The sequence below is a fragment of the Protopterus annectens genome, chromosome 11.part0 (assembly GCF_019279795.1).
Source record: "Protopterus annectens isolate FY-2018-M chromosome 11.part0, PAN1.0, whole genome shotgun sequence".
Lineage (NCBI taxonomy): Eukaryota > Metazoa > Chordata > Ceratodontiformes > Protopteridae > Protopterus > Protopterus annectens.
Window position 1 is genome coordinate 1214612617 of NC_056745.1, and position 15992 is coordinate 1214628608.

The window sequence follows — 15992 nt, forward strand, 5'->3', positions numbered from 1 at the left end:
AAGGGTCTTTGAGTAGCTGATAATTATTAGCTAGTTGGTGGCAGGGTACTACCGTATAGTCCGGGTACAAGGGGCACAGCTGGAGAACCTGTGCCATCCTTCCCCAGGAGTGTCTGTGTGGTTGTATAAATCTATCTCAAAGTGTGTGTGTCAGCTACTTGGGCAGGGACACAAAGCACTTGTTGGACAGAGTGGGTGCTAGAGATTTTAGCTTGCCCAGCTAGGCTGAGATCTGGACCCTAAAGCTGTGCCAGTGGTGAGTCTTATTGGGGACCTGGAGAGCAAGGGAGTGACCAGACCCAGATTGACTGTGATCTCTGTGTGCTCTTAAGGGAAATTGCACTTTACTGTGTGTATTTGTTATCCTTTCCTCATATATGAGGCGCCCTGTCTGGTGTTAGTGGTGAGGATTGAGGCTCCTTGGTTGCTGAGCCAGGGCATGGGTGTCACAACAGGTTATAAAAGTGTGATTATTCTATAAAAGTACTTCACTTTCTATAAATGAGCCAAGAGCCACACAACTGTACAGAACTTATAAAGGCAGTAAAAACAAGATAAGCTGATTAATAAGCCCTCCAGCCAGTAAAACTACATGCAGTAATCTCAAGCGTTTCTCCAACCTAAACAGACCAGGTTACTTCCCAGTGTACTAAGTGGAAAATCCAATTACCTCTTGATGCAAAATCAAGTGCTTGCTAGAGCGTAAAAATAAACTACTTTATCCAACAGCTATCTAGAAAATGAATTCAGCAAAAGTAAATCAGTAGAACAGACAATGAGAGGCAAACTGCACTTTTTCAAAATAAGCAAAAGGAAAGGCAAATAAATAATTCAAGATGTTAACAGCAGTGCAGAAAAGTTCATTTTATGGTAGGGGAGGTCAGCTTAAAATCACCAGGTTTAAAAAGCAGATCAACAAAGATGAGGGCAGGTGGGAAGACTAGCAGGGAATCACCAGTAGTCCTTTGAGTTTATGTAGGCTTGAAATATTTTCAGAAAAAGACAAAGACCCAGAAATTCACTGTGTATTTATTTTTTCTCTTAAGAAACAATTTAGCCAGTGAAAAATCATGTGAAATGTATAGCCTCTTAGAAACAAAAACAACACGCCAAGCAGATTTCTTAAGCAGAAAACAAAATGGAGCAGGTAAAACAGAAAGCAGCTCTATCACTCTCAGACAAAAACTATTATAAGTTTACTTTCCTCACTCAGCAGTTAATCACCAGCAGTGCTTTAGTTTATGCAGGCTTGAAATATTTTCAGAAAAGGCAAAGACCCAGAAATTCACTGTGCATTTAAGTATCATTCAAGAAACAATTTAACCAATGAAACTTAAACTGTCTTATCTGGATACACACTACATTCTGTTTCACCTACAAAACTCATGCATTTGGATTTGCAACTTACAGCTCCTAAATGACAAATCTTGCATTTTCAAATGTGAGATTATCTTCTGATAGAAGCCTTCTTTTTAGGTGTTCAACATTTATTCCTGATAGATTTTTGTCTCTACACATTTGTTGGCAGTGTTTCTGAGAAATTATATTGTTATGCAAATTTTCTTATGTTATCTGCACAGTATGATAATGTTTTAATAAGCTATGTATCACAATGAAAATGTATATCTCTATAGGTTCTCACTAAGTTTAGGGTTACAGTGATTCTGTAATAGCTTATGAGTTGTTGGTATGTCTTTTCTCTGTGTTTGGTAGATATTAGGAAAGCTAATCATTAAGTTGCATGTTTTAGTCCAAAAAGTACAGTGTGTCTGTCTTCCTGGCTTCATTTGTAATGGCATTAATAACAAAATAATTTGCTTTTTTCACAGTAATTATCAGATCATATACAAACTAACTACATTTGCCATTTTCCCTCTTGATTTTGAATGCAAGTTGTGCCAGGTATTTCCAACTTTGTTGCCAGTAAAATTGAACTTATTATGTACTGACCCAAATTTCTTAAATGATTTCACATTGTTATCTTTAATTAAAAATCCAAATAAGAAAAGAAGCAACATAAGTGGTAAGCCAGCATTCAGTGGTTCATAGCCAAAAATAATCTTTCTGCAGATAGCTGAGGTAAACTGAGATGGCATAGGGCTCATAGAAGAAGCATAGTGGAAAATCACTAAAATAAACATCAAACATGATGTTTAGGTTCACTGTGCTTGCTAGTTAGATTAACCCTTTAATATCCAAGATGGTGCAGTGAGCACATGCTTTGAGAATTTGTATTTTTGATTCCAGTAAAAAATGTTACAGTCCATTTCATTTGTCCGTTTATCTTCTAACTGGATGAGTGAACTGGTCGCAAAACCCTCTTCAATCATGATCTAGGCCAGAAAGCACGTAAACAAAATCAAAATTAACTGTACTTCATGGAAACCTCTAATAGATGAAAAAATAATTGGCATCCATATGGAATGTAGCCACAAATAAAAATTCAAGCAGCTGCAGACATATATACCAAAAAGGTGTACATTGTTAATTACCGAATATATACAAGCAGTAGTATTGGATGAAACATTAAACACGGAACTGGGCCTAAAGCCCTGCTGTCAAATTTAAAAGGTTTAATTGCTGTTACATTATTGCAGCTGCAACAGAAATCATATCGAAAAGATCCAGCATCTGTATAGCACTAGCATTTGTAGCAATCTGTCAGGTGTTACACCAATTTTGATCTGAGTTCTTCAGGTTATTTTTATTTGTAATGTATACTGTAGAGATATTCCAGCAAGCTGGGACACTATTTGTAAAGCCTTTTTTTACATAGCAGTTAGAATAAGAGATTGTCATTATTAGGGTAGAACTGTCTGTTCAGTAGACCTCAGAGGACCGACAGTGATGTGAAGCTGTCTTCTTCTCATGTGACTTTAGTGACTGGTGCTACTGACACAGTAATTGAAATGTCAAAATCTTTAAAGGTAAGTTGGCTCTTTGAAGCCATCTGACTTTGTATGGAAAGTAAAATTAAAAAAAAGAAAATAAGAAAGACAATATATTTTGTACTCAGAGGTCTTAAGTATTTAAATATTGTGAGATAAATTTAGAGCTAGCAGAGGTAGTGTATACTTTAATGTAGACATAAGGCATTTAGCTCAATGATGTTTTACTGCTACCTGTTGGAAAGCTAATAAGCAGGAAAAAAATAACTTTCTATCCAGTATGAAAGTTAAATACTAAACTAGGGTTTGATAGTACACAATCTTTCAATGGTAGCTGCAGGGACTGCAAGCAGTGAGAGTAAAGCGAGTGACCAAAGAATGGGTAAGAATAGTAAGTGGGTAAAGAAATTGTCCCAACACCATGTCTCACAAGGGATAATCAGTTAGACATGCAGTAGCTTGGCCAGAAATGTTAACATTATATTCTGATCTTATCTGTCTAGGTAAGGGAAGTTTCATCTTCAAAACAAGATATAAATTTTTTTGGGATACATTTCAAACTTATTATATCTATTTGCACTCTAAAACTGAGTAGCTCTTAGCTAAATAATACATAGTGAAAACACTGTATGTTACAGTGTGCCTGTTCCCAAAAGTTCAGATATAGTTAATTCTAAAGGAATCTGTGCCATATAAGGTTAACCAGAGGAGGACACTGTATGTTAGCACACAAAATTACCAAGCTCATAATTCTGTTTACTGATTACAACAGATTCATGTTGATTAATTGCAGGTAATCTCAGTGATCGAAGTTTATGCCAACTAATATGGTTGAAAAACATTTCCACTTACTCCAACTGTTTATTTTTACTGGGAGGAGGCAGCCCCTTGTACCCCATATGAGGGAGACATGACACCACCCCTACCTCTGAAATGTATATATAAGAACTCCATGGCTGCACAACAGTGGGCAAAGGGGAAAAGTCAATTAACACTGAAACGTGGGGTTCAGAGATTTTCCTTTGTGTAAATGGCACTGACTGAAAAAACTGTATGTTGAAGAATCAAGCACCAGCAGAAGTAAACTTGGGGAGCTGCACAACTTAGAAAGGAGAGTAAATACCTCTCCTAAGATTAATGTGAGAAAACAACAAGTCTCAGCAACTACCTTCAAAGTAGTGGACAAAGAAACAGATGTAAGAGTATTTTCTCCTGCTTTTTGCCCGCACTGTCTGGTGATCATTAGCCCCCTCCTGGCCAATTGGTCCATTTGTTCACTATCATTGTGGCAAGGGCTGAACAAAAAATGTTATCATTTAAACAGCCAACAGGGGTAGTTCAAGGTTTTTACATTTCCTCACCAACTAGAAGTGTGCCATGGGTTGTCTGTGGAGGCATCCCTCACTTTCACAAGGGGCATTCCCACAAAAGAGCTTTGCTTTTTCTGGCACAGCAGAAGAGGTCGTTTCTCAGGTTTCAGCACTGTCCACTGTGTTCTGAGTGCATGTAAACTGGAAAGGAGAGGAGAAGTAGGCTGTACCCCTTAGCTTCTTCCCCTCCCTTCCTGTCTGCTTTAGTGAGAGGGCTACTACTAGAACACTGGTTACCTGGGTCATAGTCAGGGTTCCATCACTTTTTATCCCTGAAGCTAGAGCTAGAGTCAGTGTTTTTCTGAGTATTATAATCCATTGGCCTCAGCTTTGGCATTTCAGAGAAGGAACTCTTGAAACGGTTTACTCCCTCAGAAAAATCTATTCATTATTGAATATTAGTGTAAAAATGTCTCAGTAGCAAGCAGGGAAAGACGATGAAAAAATTCCATGTTAAACCCTATTATAAAACTCATCCACTAGTACATTGTACAGGCTTCAGTGGTTGTCTGTCTCATGGTTTAAATGCTAACTCAGCCATTACCCAAATGCATTTAGCTGTATTATACTGACAAGTCACAATATATTTACAGCTGTTAGCCAGATGAATAGAAATTACACAGTGCAAATATTGCACAATACCTAAACAGCACAATATGGGTAGGAAAACACTTGTAGTGCAAACAGATTTATTCCAGTCATGGTAGTAAAACAAGCAAGAAGCTGTAAGTTCATAGATTAGTATTATGCAGTTTGAACAACCATACATAGACTCTAGGAAGTATCAGCAGTAGGTGTACTTCCCTTCTTGCTTGATAACAACCATGTTACTGTCCCTTGGGGTAAAGTTATGTGAACCTAAGCAATTATCAGTACTTACTTGAATGTGGCTAATGTATTACACTGTTTAAAATAAAAGGAAAAATTGTTTCACGTGTAGGAAATCTTTGAGTACTGAACCTATCTCTCCAAGATGTCCAGTTTGTATTACAATGCAAACTGAGAACTTTGTAGTGAGTTTTCCAAATATTACCTTTGTTTCTGTGGTGGAGACGATGTCTACATAGAAGTCTAAATGAGACAGAAAAACGTGATAGACCAGGTAGTCAACAGAGCCTTGCTCTCTGATCCTATTCCATATTATGTAAGATGCATACCAATTACAGTGTTATAGTCAATGATTGGACTAATAAGGAAGGACTATAGGGGGATTAAGACCTTTCTGGATTTTTGGGGCTATAGCTTTGATAATTGAGAAGTGAAAAAATATTGCGTTAATTGTAAATAGTACTTGTTGATCAAAAGGCGGTACATTGTCATTGAAATGACTAGATCTGTGATGACTTGTATTGGCCTTTAGTGGGGGTCCATTTTCAAGATAATTAATGGGAAAGACTTATTTCCCAAATGTGAGGGCACTACAGTTTTTGCACTAAGTCTAAGGGCATGATCAGAACACTAGGCCTTTTTTGGAGACTATGTGTGGGAATGTGATAGCACCCATTTTGCAGCTGTCTGTAGACTTGGTCAAGTACTTCAGTTATGTAGAGGCCCCACAACCATTGTTTGCCAGAGCTCAGACACACATCTTGTACAGAAGTTGAGATTAAAAATCTTAAGGAGACACTGGGGTGTGAGGTAGGTGAAACTTTTGATCTAAATATCTCAATCAGGGCTATTGCTTTCTTATAAGAATAGGTAGTGCCGTTCAATTAAAATTTAGTGCAGTATTGGCCATTAGTTTTAATACTTCTATTTTAGTTGAAAAAAAACTTAGCCTTAACCTTTAAAGCATTAGCTACCTTCAATTCATATTCGGCCTTACTCATTGTCATGACACATTTAAGATCTCTGGAGACCTAATTCCCCTTCTCCTTCTGACTTACTAACAGGTCAGAGCACGTTTATTAATACAAGTGCATATCCATAATTATCTAACAAAATTAATATAATGCAAGCTGTAGAGCAAGTATGCTGTGAACAGAAATCAAGGCTAAGTACAGGCAACTCAGTGCAGGAGTGCAAGCATGTTCTGTCCATAGTCTGCCAGTAAATTCTCTTCTTCAGAGGTTGTTGTCTTGCATTGTTTGTTTCTTTCTTTTTTCTGTCCCTTGAACAAACTTCATCTGACCATCTGCTGTTCAGCTTCCTATACTTCACCCCGGTATCCCCTGACTAGAGGGAAGAGGAGTGGGGAATCCATTATGACACTGTTACCCTGCATCCCTGTTGAGGCTATTGCTGGTGAACAGCCAGTGAGGAGGTGATGAAGTAGAGCTGAGGCCAGCATTATCACATAATGCTGACCATATACCAGGGCTTTCTTTACTAAGCCCTATCCCTTCCTTGGAATGATGATGTCTTTGAAAGGCTGGGTGAGGTATGAGGTGTATCCTGTGAATATGTGCCTGTCTGTCCTTAGGGCAGTCATACCTCCGCGGTCTGCTTGCACGTCTCAGCCTTGCCATCTCTGAGGGCTTGAGAGATTTGCCATTTCAGCATATTTTTTCCATCAGGATGGAGACTTCTGTCCTTCCTTACCCAGCTGTATTGATTACCTGAGAGAAAATTTAATTCAGGTTGCCTGGGCTGTAGTTGGAACCTCATCCGTGTATGTCATTCGAGCTTCAGTTATGCATTCTGTATTAGACTAACAGCATGGAGAGTCCCTAACCACATAAAACAAAGTTCACTCCTATCCATATTCAAGTGCAACTTGGATCTATGGATGAAAAACAGAAAATATATCCCAAGACTGCCCCCTTTACTACTAATGGATAGAGGCAGCTCCTAAATGCATCACCCCATGCATGGGTCCCGTCAAATTATCTATGGTATGATCCCAGTTATTCTCATTAGGGGTAATATATAATTATCAATCATGGGACGGGTAAGTGCATTCTCAAACCAAATGGGAAAGGTTAATTCAGGCACAAAAAGGGAAACTGGCTATGCTTAAAATGGCCTGCAAGCGCAGCTAACTTAGTACTTACCTATTAACCTATGAACACAGGCCAATGATGCATAGTATTGGGTGAGTCAGTGCTGCATTTTAAGTTGCACATTCTAATTCAGTGGAGAAATGAATAGTTGATTACTGGCTTGGTGAGTATGGAGGCCATGAACTATGGACTGTTTGAAGCCTGACATTCTGTAGTGATATGTTGCACTGTGAAAACTGTCGAAAGTTGTCATTCTCTTTGTCTAGTTTCAGGGTCAAGTACTGATACAATAAAGATGTCTGAGTTTGATACATAGAACTCTGCCACTACAAACATTTATGTGAAGGGCCCTGTGTGTATGTGTTGGTTTATAGGCATGCACTCAGCAACACTGTATTACATTTGCCTGATGTCTGAAGAAGACAAAAAGCATATCAAGCCTGCCCTTTTAGTATTTTTAATATTCTCCTTGCTGTCCTTCTCTCCTATATATTCCAAATTGTTGAGGTTTGGAGTATTTGGAATATAGTCATTCTTTATCCTAAAAGGAGAATCAGTTGGTTCAAGTTTAGTGTCATACTTTTACCTGTATGTGACATTCTGACAAATATTTATCATGAGCAGATGTAAGGAAGGCAGCTTTCATCCCAGTCTGTCAAGTATCCAGTATCAAAGCATTTCTTGTAATAAATCTTATGCTGAAGTCTCACAAAGGCAAGATAACAATAGTCAGATATCAGCACTGAAGATTCCCTTCAACATATAATGGATAGTAGCAGTAGTGTACTGGACAGATTTGATATAAGTGTGGAAGTATAAGCCCCAGAAATGGACATAATTGAGTGCTGTAGTGAACACTGTACCATAATGTTGCAAATTCTCTGTATTTTTATTTGAAAAAAACAGCACTATATGTCAAATAAAGTCTGCAGAATTTGCATTTTGCAGTGTGCAGGTCAGAAATCTCCATTCGATGACCAGAAAGTGAAAAACATATGAAAGTGCTGGCATACAGATGATCTCTAACAAATGTCTGGCACTGAAGCAGATGATATTAAGTCACCTGAGAAAAATGCAACCAAACAACTTTTTCTTTTGTGGAATAACGTTGCCTACTACCTATCTCCACAAACCTGAATTTAAATATTTTCCTTCAGCATTTCACACTCACCAGCATGGAAACCCCTTATCACCATCTCCCCAACAGATATCCATCCAGCCTCACAGATCATCCATACTGACATATAGCTGCAACACACATCATCTTGAGCACACATTCCACACTAAAACATAAAATTCATCTGACCTCACTCCCCTTCCCCCAGGAACTAACCCACACACACACACGCACACGCATGCATACACACACGCGCACACACACACACACACACACACACACACACACACACACACACACACACACCACACACACACACACATACATCATCATGATGCTTACATATTTGATGGAGGCAATGAGTGTTGAAATGGTATATTGTTATCTTCATGATATATGTGTGTAGGAAATTGTGAGGAAATTGTGGACTTTGATGCCATTCCATACTTGTCAGAGATTGCTGTATTCATTGCATTGTGCGTTCATCCTAGGAGAAAGGCCAAGAAGCAATATTTTGCATTTGTATTTTGAAATTTTTACAAGAAAAATTTTTGAAAAAAATTGACAAAGTGACACAGTTCTTTTGACTACAAAATTTTTAAATAGTAAAAAATGAAATACTAAAAAAAAAAAAAAAATATTTCAACAAAAAATTTAAAAATGACATTTAAAATGACAATAATTAATAAATAATCAAACAATTATCACATTTAATAATGTTTTGGGTGCTAATGGTATTGCTGTTTGTTTGAAAAACTTTGTTACAAACTCTTTGCATTTTTTTTTTTTTTTTTTTTTTTTTAAGATAATATTTTTGGTCTCCCCTCACTGAATGAATGCAAAGGGTCTGCCAACTGCAAATGCTATTCATTCATTTGTACTGGGAATGGTAAAGAGAATATAAACTATATAACAAACCAATAAAAAATAAAAAAAAATAATAAATAAAAAAAAACAAAAAAATAAAAAAGGCCAAAACACCAGTTTTACACACACAAGTTTCCTTCAAAACAAAACAATAAGCTAAAAGTTCTAAAAAAGTAAAAACAATAAGTAAAAACAAAAAACAATAAATATAAAAAAACAATTAATTAAAATTAATAACTTTGTTTGTTTTTTTAAGTTTGTTGGTCTGGTTTCTTTCACTCCGGTCCGCTAATGCTAACGATGAGATTTTTTATTTTTTTTTGGTGCAGACCCAGTGCTTCGTAAAACAGCAACCGCATTCACGCATGTCTTCTTTTTCAAGTCTTTCAGAGACCACGAGGAGGGGAGACATACAGACTCAACACAGAAGGCATTGCTGCATCGAAGGAGAGAAAGGAACCTCTTGCTGTGAGGCAACAACACTACCGCTTAAGAAATTAAAACAACAAACAACTTCCAGTTACACTCCACATTAAGTCCAGCAGGGGTCAGAGTTAAATACTTAGATGGTTATTGAGAAGCCTAGTCAGTACAAACATGTGGAAAATTAACTTTCCCAACAAACAGAACCATAACATACAACATGGGAGAAATTGCAAATACCCACCCAGTTATTAAAACTGGATTTAAATGTAGCCAGCATATTATTTGATATGCAAGGGAAGTCTGTTTCATTGATAGAGGATACTTTGAGTCAGGTATCTGTAATGCCAGCACACTGAGATCTTTGGAGCAGGTATTCACAGTATTAACTAGTTTTCTGAAAGTGAAAGTGTCTAGTAGCACAGGGATACTGTTATCTCAGTAGCTTAAGCAAACATAACCACACAGAAGCCTGTATGAAACCAAGTAGAATCATAAAGATTTTAATATGCCTGGGCAGCTTAAAGAGTTTAGTCATGTGGTATAAAGTTATGAATTTGTGGATCTTTCAAGTTGGACAGTGTTTGAAGAGATACATGCACTAGGGAGCACTGTATACTATTATTGGCCTAATGAATAAAGAATAAAGGGGAAATGTAACTTGGATAGTTACAGAGGATATGTCTCTGGTAATTAATAGGGTGAGGTAGGATTATTTCCTAACAATGATTGATAAATAGGGATTAAAGGATAGCTCACTGTCAATAAATGTGCCCTCATTTCTAATTTCTGTGTCAGTTTTAAGGGGTTGCCATTCATGTGGTATGCATTTGGATTATCTTGTTTCCCAGATGAAACCACACCACATTTTTGGTTTTGTGCTTGAGACAATGCACCGGGTGCTGGCGTGGTCAAGCTCTTCTTGAAGGTTATGAATGTCAGCAAGGGAGTTAAGAATAGCACTCACTTTGAATTCATCAGCAAACTTGATTAGTCACAGTCGTTTGGCAACAGCCATCATGTAAATACTAAAGAGGAAGAGGGCAGAACTGAGCCCAGTGGAACGCCACTGGCAATGCTTCTTTATGTGGAAAAGGTAATCCTCACTGTACATGTCCTGTCAGTGAGCCAGGTGTCTACTCAGCAGATAATATAGGAGTTAACATTTAGGTGAGTAAGCTTGCCAGTAATACCATCATGGGGAATCAAACACCATTTTCTACGTCTAGATTGTCAGTCTTGTTCTTATTCATGGGTTCAGTAACTCTTTGAAAGTAGTCGCTAGAGTGAGAAGACAGGATTTAACTTTCTTAAAACCCAATTGATTAGGATCGATGGACTGCAGATCACCTACTTTATTATTTATAAAAAGGCAAAGTGTTTCTAAGGTTCCAGCTACTATATAGCAAAACATATTATACATTTACTTACTGCACATTGCTTTCATTATTAGTCAATATTTTTTAGATGGCTTTGCCTTTTTAAATATAAAAAAAATAAAAAAGGAATATTGAATGTGACTATGTAAATAATAATTGACAATTTTCTGTTTTGAGTTGTTAATAATAGCAAGATACCAACATCTTTCCTTCAGTCAACATAATGGTAGTGGTAAAGTATTTGGCTTACAGCTGCTATGTGCCGAGGCTCTGTCCTTACACTATTTATGGAGTCTGTGTATTCTCTCTGGGCAGGAAGATTGAATTTATGTAGCTTTTACTTGGATAATCTGCTTCTCTCTCACTCTCTTCAAAAATGCTGTTTGCCTGGGGTATAAGGACTAGTTCACTTGCCCGGTTAACGAGAAAAAAAAAAAAAAAAAAACATTTTAAATTCATATCAGATAGCTGCAGAGAAAATTAAAGAAATAAAACAAAACTAAATAATTTACAACTGTATGACCCCTTTTTTCAGATATAATTTCAAAACACAGTAGTAGGCATCTCTTAATATTTCATATACTTAATGACTTATTGTTCTTTCCTGTTATACCCATTCCTGGAAGCTCACTTTTACCAGCTTTATTAATGCTCTTTTGGCAGACTTTCAGCCTTTTGTGCCAGTATGGAGCAATTTATTCTGTCACAAAACTAAAGTATGTCAGTAGCTTTGGAATCTGAATATCCTCAGAGGCTTTTATCCACCACCAGTCTGCCTTGTTCAGGACTTTGTCGACAGAAATGAGACTGTTTACTATGATAACAATATTCTTTTATCCTGGTAGGCACTCAATAAAGGTGCAAGCACCCATAGAGCATCAGGAAAACCTAACAGGTGAGGGCTTTCCTTGGCACCTTGCAGGAGTGGTTTGCAGAATAAGCATTTGTGATACAAGCAACCCATCTGTCCAGAGCCCTGATGGCTCCCATATACCATTATCTTCCTGATCTCTGACTAAGGGCACATATCCTGGTGCTTGGGAGGCAGCCTTCCTCAAAAATGCTATCACGTCCTTAATGCTGCTCTCATATAAAATCCTTCTGGTCTAATGTACAGTCTTGCACTTGTCACATGCTGACTTTGTTAGCATCATGTATTTCTGGCTAGCACTGTCTAAACCCACTACCTTGGTTAGCTTTTAACCTATGGGTGATAATGTGAGCCATTTGTTCAGAACTGAGTCACCAGCTTGTCATATGAGTAGTGAAGATTATGCTTCTTGCCTTTTCTCTGGGATGTCAGGATTGGCATGCTGAGTGGCAGAGTGGTGTAATGGTTTGGATGGTGATTCAATTGACCATGATGAACAGGCTGGGAAACAAAATTGTGCCTCCAGATGGGATCATGTTTATACTTATATGTACTTGCATCGATGAATGGTGTCCTCAAGGAGATGGACGTCCCAGGAATAGTGATGATATTTTTAAGTCAATGTACATTTATGAGGAAATGATGCAATAACATGAAATGGAATAAAATTTATGGGTGGGGAAACAGAAAATTTACCTCAGGACTACCTCCTGTACTACTAATGGACAGAGACAGCTCCTAAATGCTTTATCCCATGCATTGGTCCCCTCAAATTAGCTATAGTATGATTCCAGTTATTCTCATTAGGGGTAAAATACAATTATCGACCATAGATGTGTATCGCCAATCTATAACCAAATGAGATAGCCTATTTCGAGCACAAAAAGGGAAATTGACTAGGTTTAAAATGGCCTGCAAGGGCATCTAGCCTAGTACTTACCTATGAACCTATAAGAAGAGTTGGAGGCCCTGACCATGTACCTTAATATACTTTTATGGGAAAATAATGCAGTCACATAGTGTGTGAGGCAAATACACCACCAGCTGTGATAATGGTTGTATTTAGAGATATGTTTATGAGGAAATGGTGCAGTTAAAAGGATGTAGGGCTGCTGCATGACTGGCTGTGATGACTTTGTACCATGATATATTTTTATGAGAAAATGATGCAGTTAGCAGGGGTGGGGCTGCTATACCACCAGTTGGTTGATGCTTGTACCTAGATGTGCCCTTATAGAGAAATGGTAAAAGTAGAATGGTGGCGGGTCTAGTACACTGCACCATCTCCCTTTTGTAGTTCCAAGACTAATAAATGCTAACACTAGAATTTTGAAAAAAGTCCATGAAATACAGGAGAACAGCAAATGTTGAACATTAATCTTCTCTTTCAAAGTTTTTTTCAAGAGACAAGTCCCACTCCCTCTCTTTCCAGACTTATGTATACCAGATATCCTTACATTCACTGCTGCAGTATTCATTATCATATGGGATTCCCTGACATGGAAGCCCAAATGTCCAGCCACTGTACCAAAGACTACCTGTTGCTTATTTAAAGGTTAAGCTGAACATCACTGAAACAGTGCTTACATAGCATAGGGCATAAAAGTGATGTTCGGGCCTACCATAAACAGAACTTCTTTGTCACCAGTTCTGAATGTATCTTTTCACCATTGGTCTGTTTTTCTGACAGTTTAATAAATTTTTGTTCTCCAGGGGCTACCTACACCTGCTTGCTGACTTCTTTGCAGTTACAGATAAGTGCCCTGTTGGGGGTTTTGTTTTTTCTTGTTTTTTTTTAGTTCTTCTTGAGGTTAATGTCATCCAGGAAGGGTAAATGGCAGTGTGGGAGACAGATTCCCCATAAAGATCGCCACAATAAGTGTCTTTTTTGCCTGGGAGCCTCTCATGACTATACATCTTGTTCTATTTGTCAGGCATTTGTTCCAAAAACCCTTCACAGTACACTTTCTTCCCTTTCCTTGTAGCTTTAGAATCAGAATCTTAAGCTTTTCACTAAAGGTACAATGGAAGGAATCTCCCACCCCAAGGGTCAGCTGTTAGGGTGAAAAAGGGTACAACCGGACTCTTCCACTGTCCAGCCTCTGCCAGGTGTTTCTCCTGAGGTCATCACAAATCCAGAGGCTCACCCGGCTGTGTTGTCTGATTACTCCATCTCGGTGAGGGTCCACTGGTGGCACATCTGGAGGGGCTTTGAAGGCGTCCATCTCGGATGTTCAGGGGGAACCAGGGTTGATTTTTTCCGAGGGCCCTAGGAAAGTTCCTTGGTCTTTAGTTGAAGAAGAAGTTCCTACTACGGTTTTCGTCTGCTGTCCCAGGTCTGAGCCTTCTCAGTTTTTTGGAGGGGAAACTTCCTTTAAAAAAGAAACAAAACGTTAAACATGTTTCTTCTGCTCCTAGGGATCCACAAAGTGAGTGGTAAGTTCACGCAGGGGCTATTTACTGATTTAATGTCCTTGAAACCTCCTCAAGGGGTTTCAGTTCATGCTCCTCCTTGGTCCTCTACTCCCCTTAAAAAGCCTAGAGAATAGGATTCTTCTGAGGATGAGCCAGATTCTTATAATGAATCCCACACTTGTTCTACTCAGATTCCTTCTCTTTTGGAATTTGGGTCAGAGAAGGAGGAATCTATTAGCCCAGATGTTACTTTTGAGGAAATTTCCTTTGGAGACACACTCTCTAGGATGATAGAGTTTTTTTTTTAAAAATGGGATTGTGCTCAGATCTCTGATATCCATAAGAGGTACTATGAGTTGCTGCGGTTGGAATCTCCTAAACCTGCAGTTATTCCTCCTGTGTTGGCTGTTTTGCTGGATGCTTTTTCTAATGCCTCAAATGTGCCTGATTCTTTGCCTCCTGCTCCCAAGATGCCTGACAGATTTTATAGGGTGCCTGAGGATTGTTCTTTCCTCTATAAATGTCCCACTGCTGACCTCTCTGTATTGTTTGTGTCCTCTGATAAGCTGTCTCAATTGTTTCCTTCACCCAAGTTATTGCCTTCTGACAAGGACAGCAGAACTATGGAAAGGTTGGGTAAGAAGGTTTACACTTCTGCTACCCCAGCTTTTAGGGCTATTAATTATCAGACTCATATGTCTAGATTTGTGTTGGCTCTTCTTTCTCAGGTTTGTCGACTTATTCCTGATTTTCCAGATTCTGAGGGTAAAACTTTTGTTTTTTCCTTGCTAGGGACTTCCTCTCTAGTTGTTTGAAATTCTATTAAATGTAGTTATTATGTAGCAGATGCCTCTTCTAGGGCTGCTGTTTTTGGTTCAGTTATGAGAAGACGTTCTTGGCTTAGGCTTCAACCTCTACCTGATGATATTAAAGCTAAGTTGATGGATACTCCTCTCGATTCTAAACTTTTGTTTGGGGAAGCTGCTGCTGGTTTTTTTAAGTCCCTTCAGGATAAGGGTAAGGCCTTACAGGAACTTAAACATGTGCTTGTTTCTCCCGTTCCTAAATTTCAAAGAAGTTACCTTGCTAAGCCTGCCTTTGTGTGTAGGCAGTCATGCCCTTCTACTAAAGGTAGGAAAGAGTGGCAAATGGGCCCCTCCTGCTAAGGCTGCTCAGTTTTCAGGGACTCCAAACCCTTCCTTTCCAGACAAACCAGATGCTGTGTAACTATCTGTCTCTTCCCAGCCACATTCCTCTTTCTCTTCACCTTTCTTTTCCTTTTTGGCTTCAGATCACTCAGGATTGTATGGAAATCCCGTCCCTCTTTTATGGGCATTCCTCAGCCTCCTCAGGAACAACTTCCCTTTTTCCCAGAGGTTCTTCAAAATCTCTAGACTCAGGCCACTATTCAAGAGGTGCCTGTGTCCCAAAGGGGGGGAGGGTTCTACTTCAGACTGTTTCTAGTTCCCAGAAAAGAGGGCACTTGGAGACCTACTCTAGATCTGTCTCATCTAAACACTTTTCTAAAATTGCCTTCCTTTCGAATGTTGTTCCATCAGTTTCTGTTTCCTGTCTTGCTCCCTCAGGCCTGTATTGTGTCTCTGGATCTCAAGGATGCTTATCTCCATATTCCAATCCATCCTCTTTTCAGGAAGTTTTTGTGTTTTTCTGTTGCTTCCTGGAATTTATAGTTGTCTGATTTGGCATTTCTACTGCCCCA

At 38.6% G+C, this 15992-nt stretch overlaps 1 protein-coding gene across 1 annotated transcript in view; it reads right to left on the reverse strand.

Moving 5' to 3' along the window:
- Nucleotides 1-15992, reverse strand: part of LOC122815793 (C-C chemokine receptor type 6-like) — a 438699-nt gene that overhangs the window by 102053 nt on the left and 320654 nt on the right. The gene's annotated exons all lie outside the window — the stretch shown is intronic.